Below are 5,645 nucleotides of genomic sequence, written 5' to 3'. Positions count from 1 at the left end.
TGCTTGTATGACTTATTTATGTTTTGGAGTTGTGTTGTGATATCTTCCCGTGAGTCCCTGATCTTGATCGTACACGTTTGCGTGCATGATTAGTGTACGGTCAAATCGGGGCGTCACATGGGGCCTGCCCGAGCATGGGTGACCCTACCCAACTTCCATATCACATTTCCGGCCACGTTTGATGAGCTCTTTCGAATGCATAAAAAATGTGTCATCGTGCAACTCATGAGCTAGCTCAAGCAAGATATGATTGAGTATCTGTGGATAGTTAAAGAGGCAACTCGAACATATGTGCAAGTTGTATTTAAGTTTGAACTATGTTAGGTAACAACTTAGTTGGATTGTAATATTTTAATTAAAACTATTGTCTTATTTTATTATTTTTCGACGATTTGATGCTATTATTTTGAGCTCGCGGATTTTTTTTTAAATTTGAAAGTTTTAGTTAGGATTGGATGGCCGGCTCCCACACATTGTCGGCGAGCTGGTTCGGACCAGTCCACGGACAAATATTATTTCTATTTTAAGTTTAAAGGTCGGTACATCTCTAAAAAAATTACTAAAGTATATGCTCCATGTCTGAGAAAGAACATACTCCCTAGTCCCTCCGTCAACAATTACTTATCATAAAAATGGATTAAAGTATATTTATCTAAAACTAAAATGCATATATATACATCTATTTGTTCCCTAAGTATTTTGGGACGGAGGGGTATGTTTCTGTTTATAAGTAGACTCTGTGCGAGCTTGTCTTTTTCAGTATTATTTCTTTTTCAAACGCTGCAACCACCCCCAAAAAAGTTGCAGAATATTTCACCACACCTACCCGTCGAGCGAGCGCAGCCAGTGAAAACCACCGCACGCAGCCACGCACCCTCCATCCACAGCTCACCTTCTTCCCCCCGGTGACCCACAGGCTTCCCCGCCTGCAACCTCCACTCCGCCGCTCGCCTCCCTCCTCCGGCGACCGAGCTTTCCCTCCGCCAGGCTCCTTCCCCGACGGCGTCCGCTCGACCCTCTCCTCCTCCCCCCAGCAGCCGCGCGCCCCTTCCTCGTCGGCGGCAGCGCACCACCGCCCAGAGACCTTCCTTTGCTGGCCCCGCGGCCCTCAACCAAGCCCCCTTCCCAGCCGGCGGCGGCGCCCCTCCCACCAGCCGCCTGCCCAGATCGCGGGAAGCCGCCGCTTACGCCCAGGATCCCCGCAAGCCACCGACGGGCACCGACGGGATCCCCCCCTCGTCCGTCGTCCCACCTCACCTGCCTCCTACTCGCGACGCCCTCCCCCCTCTCGTTCCATCGTGCCGACTGCGGCGACTGCGAGATTGAGCGTCGGCGGCAGGAGCATATCCTTCAACGACGGCGGCACGAGCCATATCCTCTTCCACGGCGTCAACCCCTCTCCCCTCCCCCGGCTTCTCCCTTCTCCCACAGCCGCACACAACCAATCACCGCCGCCTCAAACCTGACGCGCGCTACCCCCGCGACCCGCCGGTCGCCATCATCCTCCGCCGCTCTCCACTAACGAACGCCAGCGCAAGCCTGCGCCCCTAGCTCGACGACCTGCATCCAGCCGCTGCTCAACTGCGCAACCCCCCCCCCCCCCCCCCCAACTCTCTCTCCAGGACGACCTCCCGGTGCGCCCTCTCCCAACCTCATGCTCCTCCAAGCAGGCGGGGAGTGAGGAGATGCAGGGATCCTGGATGGGGATTCGCCGGTGGAGGCAAAAGCTGTGCAAGTTCATGGCGGAAGCCTTATTGCAGTTCTCCTCAGTGGCAGCATTCAGCAGTTAGGCAGTACTCCATGGGCACCGCACCGGCGACCACGAGCAGCAGACCCGAGGAGACCCCTCTCTGACGTGAACCCAGGAACAACAGTTAAGCTTCCTCCTCTCTGGAAACGCAATGTACAGCAGTTTTTTTTCTTTTCGAAAAGGGTACAGCAGTTAGCTTCAGTAAATTAGCAAAGCCATCAGTTTACTTCAGTAGATAGCTTCAGTTAAGAAACGCAATGTACAGCAGTTTTTTTTTCGAAAAGGGTACAGCAGTTAGCTTCAGTAAATTAGCAAAGCCATCAGTTTACTTCAGTAGATAGCTTCAGTTAAGAAACGCAATGTACAGCAGTTAGCTTCAGTAAATTAGCAAAGCCATCAGTTTACTAAAGTAGTTAGCTTCAGTCAAGAAACGCAATGTACAGCAGTTAGCTTCAGTAAATTAGCAAAGCCATCAGTTTACTTCAGTAGTTAGCTTCCACTCTTTGCAGTTATGTTTACAATGCTTAACTTGGGAAGGAAAAGGCTATAATTTACAGTTAGCTTCCACTCTCTGCAGTCAACGCCCCTTGGCAGTTAGCAAGACCACAACGCCCTTGCCCATGCTGCCGGAACCACCTCTCCTACCAGTGCCTCCCCGGCCAGTGCTGCCCAGCAACCCCGGCGACATGCAGCCCGTGTCGTCCTCGGCGACCCGAGACCCAGCGCGGCCTCAGTTCCCCATGCCGCCGTCCTCCTCGTCGGGATCAAGGGTGCCACCACTCGTCTTCTTCTTGCATTGTTCAGTTAGCTTCCCTTTTCTTGAGGGATACAGTCAGTTATCTTCCATACATTGTTCAGTCACCAGATACATTCAGCTAGCTCCCCTTGTTTCCAACAGTTACGGTGGTCTTGTTCCCCAAAATTCATAAAAGGCATTCTGTACTGTAGCTATATTTTTAGAAAAATGCAGTTGCAGTTCACTCGTTAGAGACAGAGAAAAATGCAGCAGTTAACTCCTAATATTGTGGCAGTTCACTTGATGAAAATAAACGAAGTGCAAGTTCAAGAATGACTACAAAGTCTGCTGCCTTCTTTCGGGTTTCTTGGGGGTATATTTTGTTGCGCATTCGAGTGGGGTTTCTTGAATTGGTTGTGTTTCTCCAGGGGGAGGACGGAGCAGATGAGCGAGTACATCAAGAGGCTGATAGCCTGCATCCGGTGGTACGTGGAGCTGGAGAACTGCTACTTGGCCGAGCAGGAGAAGCTTCAGGCGGAGATAGATTCAGAGAATACACGGCATGCGGATTCTAATTTCCAGTGCTCATAACTCCTCACGGGTCTGTTTGATCTTGTAGAGGGTACATGTGGCTCATTTGTTATAGCACTTGCATACTCTTTTCTCATCAATTTACCATGTGGTGGTGTTGAACCAGTGACCGTGTTCAGTACCGCATTATAATGCTCATGCTTCATCTTTTGTGTCTGTTTCGCCTTTCAGAGAGTAAAGCTGAGCCATTTTTGGTGCAATCTTACTCTTCTGGCCACCATTTTATCGTTTGCTGGTGTCCATAAAAATTCAAACTATAGATAGTGCCGTGTTCTTCTTCTTCTTTTTTTTGCGGGGAGATAGTGCCGTATTCTATCCTACACTGTTTCAGACTACCTAGAAAAAGAAGCATTTAGAGTGAAAGAAGTTAGAAAGAAGTAGAGTGCCTCAGAGCTGATCTACAACAAGTTCGAGATGATGGTGATCAGTCTGTTGCTGAACTGAATACCTTGACCGCTGAACTGGCCACATACAGCGAACAGGCTAGAAAATCCTCGAAAGACTCTGAACTTCTTAGAACAAAAGCGGCAGCCTTTGAGGTTGTGCTTTCAGTTATTATTTGGTTAATTTTCATGTGACTACTTGGCTTATTATTATGCTTTTTCTGCAAAAGCCTTATAATTATGCTTGTTCTCGGGAGTCAGGAAACGTGCATGGAGCATGGAGCATGGACCGTGGAGGCGTCGGTGGTCGAGTTCAGCAGCATACACTCCAGCGAGGCACGTTGAGGCAGGCCTGGAAGCAGCTCGTCCGCCGGAGGAGGGGAGGCGACGATGATGCGTTTGTGTGGTCCTAGGGGAGGCCCGAAAGGGCAGGCGTGCTTCTGCGAGAACGTCGGCGTGCGTAATGATCGTGGTAGAACTGGCCAGCGAGCTCAAAGGCGTTCAGCTCCTTTATACGACGCGAGCGCAAGGGCCTATCCCGTTTTCATCATGATTTTGTTCAGTTAGCTTTCCTCGATCCAACAGTTACCCATTAAAAATGTTCACTTTGTGAGTCAGTAGCAGTTAGTGTGTATTAGGTCCGGGACTTAGAGCATCTACAACCGGGCACCCTATACCCAACCCAAATGTCTGGGCCCGCTGTCCGTTCACTATTCGAACCAAAAACTAGCACCCAGCTGGGCTTCTCATAAGCGGCCCAAATCCCTAGGCTGTCCCGCAGCCCCCACATCCAGCCCATATTTGGGGTGAATATGGGTAGGCCAGGACGCGCCCAGACACCAGTGCTAGGTCGCCCCGGCCTGCTAGCCCCCACCATTGTCCCCATAAAAATCTCAGCCAATGTACCCTAGTCCCACTCCTCTCGCCTACTCCGCTCCTCTCGAGTCTCTTCCCCTTCCTCTCCACAATTTATCCCATCCCCTTTGCCATGGACGACAACGGGTCCAATGAGATCGAATGGGTGGGGCTGGTGACGGACTCGTCGAGCTCATTCGATGAGGAGGGGCTTGCGCTCCATATTGCTCTCCGCTACTCGCGGATGGACCGGGGCGGGAGCTCCTCCTCCTCGGCGTCACAGTCGGTCGTGGGTGGGCAGCTCCTCCTCAGCTGTGCCCGACGCACTCCCTGCCATCTCAGTCCAAGTGGTAGGGCAGGAGCAACGCCTAGCACAGCCAACAACTACCCCTCCTGCGAGCCGCTAGGTGCTGGTGCTCGCACCGCCTAGCCCACAACCGCGGCTATGGCCGCCAGAGAGGAGGGCCGTGTCTATCGGCTTGCGATGAAGGCGGCGGCGCAAGGCTGTGGGTCATCCAGATCTACGCCGGAGGCGTCGCCACCCACCTCTGACGATGACGAGGCGCTCCGCGCTGCAATCCGGCGTTCGTGCACGTCGGTGGAGACGGATGCCCGCCGTCACCACCGCAAGAACGCAATGACGGTTTGTCGGGGGCTGGAGGAATCCAGAAGCTCGCTTGGAAGAAGGTGGGGCGGTGGACAGAGCCACAAGTCTCGCGGCGGAGCAAAATCACGACACCCGATGCGTGGCGGTCTATGTGAGCCCCTCCTCTGAGAATGACAACGGAACGATGGGCGATGACGATGCCCCTCCCGCCGTCGACATGGAGGACAATAGTCAAGACTGCAAGGCGGCGAGGAAGTTGTGAACTCCCCCCCCCCCCCCCCCATGTTAAATTATACTCCCTCCGTTCCTAAATATAAGTCTTTGTAGAGATTCTACTAGGTGGACTACATACAGAGCAAAATGAATGAATCTACACTTAAAATGCATCTATATACATCCATATGTGGTTCATAGTGGAATCTCTACAAAGACTTATATTTAGGAACGGAGGAAGTATGTTTTATCTTATATTTACGTAAAGTTTGAAGTATGTTGGCCTTTTTGATGAATTGAATCTATGTCCGGTATGTTTTTATGCTCTATGCCATGATCTACGTACTTTGCATGGTTTCTACGAATTTGGGTGTGGAAATTAGGCTATGTTAAGCGGACGTTTCCGTATGCGCCCGCGGGCGTATAGGTCATTGGAATAGGTAATCATAGTTGCAGATGCTTTTAGCTTTTTTTTTTAGAGAAAAGGCATACACCCGACTTTATAAATAA

The 5,645-nt window shown here is 51.2% G+C and overlaps 1 long non-coding RNA gene across 2 annotated transcripts; it reads left to right on the top strand.

The window, feature by feature from the left end:
* The first annotated feature begins 812 nt into the window (after positions 1-812).
* LOC123167062 (uncharacterized) lies at positions 813-3,233 on the top strand. 2 transcript variants are annotated; one of them, XR_006483779.1, is made up of 3 exons: positions 822-1,873; positions 2,328-2,520; positions 2,915-3,233. It is a non-coding gene; the product is annotated as an uncharacterized lncRNA (long non-coding RNA). The 2 variants fall into 2 exon arrangements; XR_006483778.1 differs by having other exon boundaries at positions 813-1,873; positions 2,328-3,233.
* Positions 3,234-5,645: the final 2,412 nt, after the last annotated feature.

The sequence above is a fragment of the Triticum aestivum genome, chromosome 7D, assembly GCF_018294505.1.
Source record: "Triticum aestivum cultivar Chinese Spring chromosome 7D, IWGSC CS RefSeq v2.1, whole genome shotgun sequence".
NCBI lineage: Eukaryota > Viridiplantae > Streptophyta > Magnoliopsida > Poales > Poaceae > Triticum > Triticum aestivum.
This window is presented reverse-complemented; position numbering and strand designations above follow the sequence as displayed.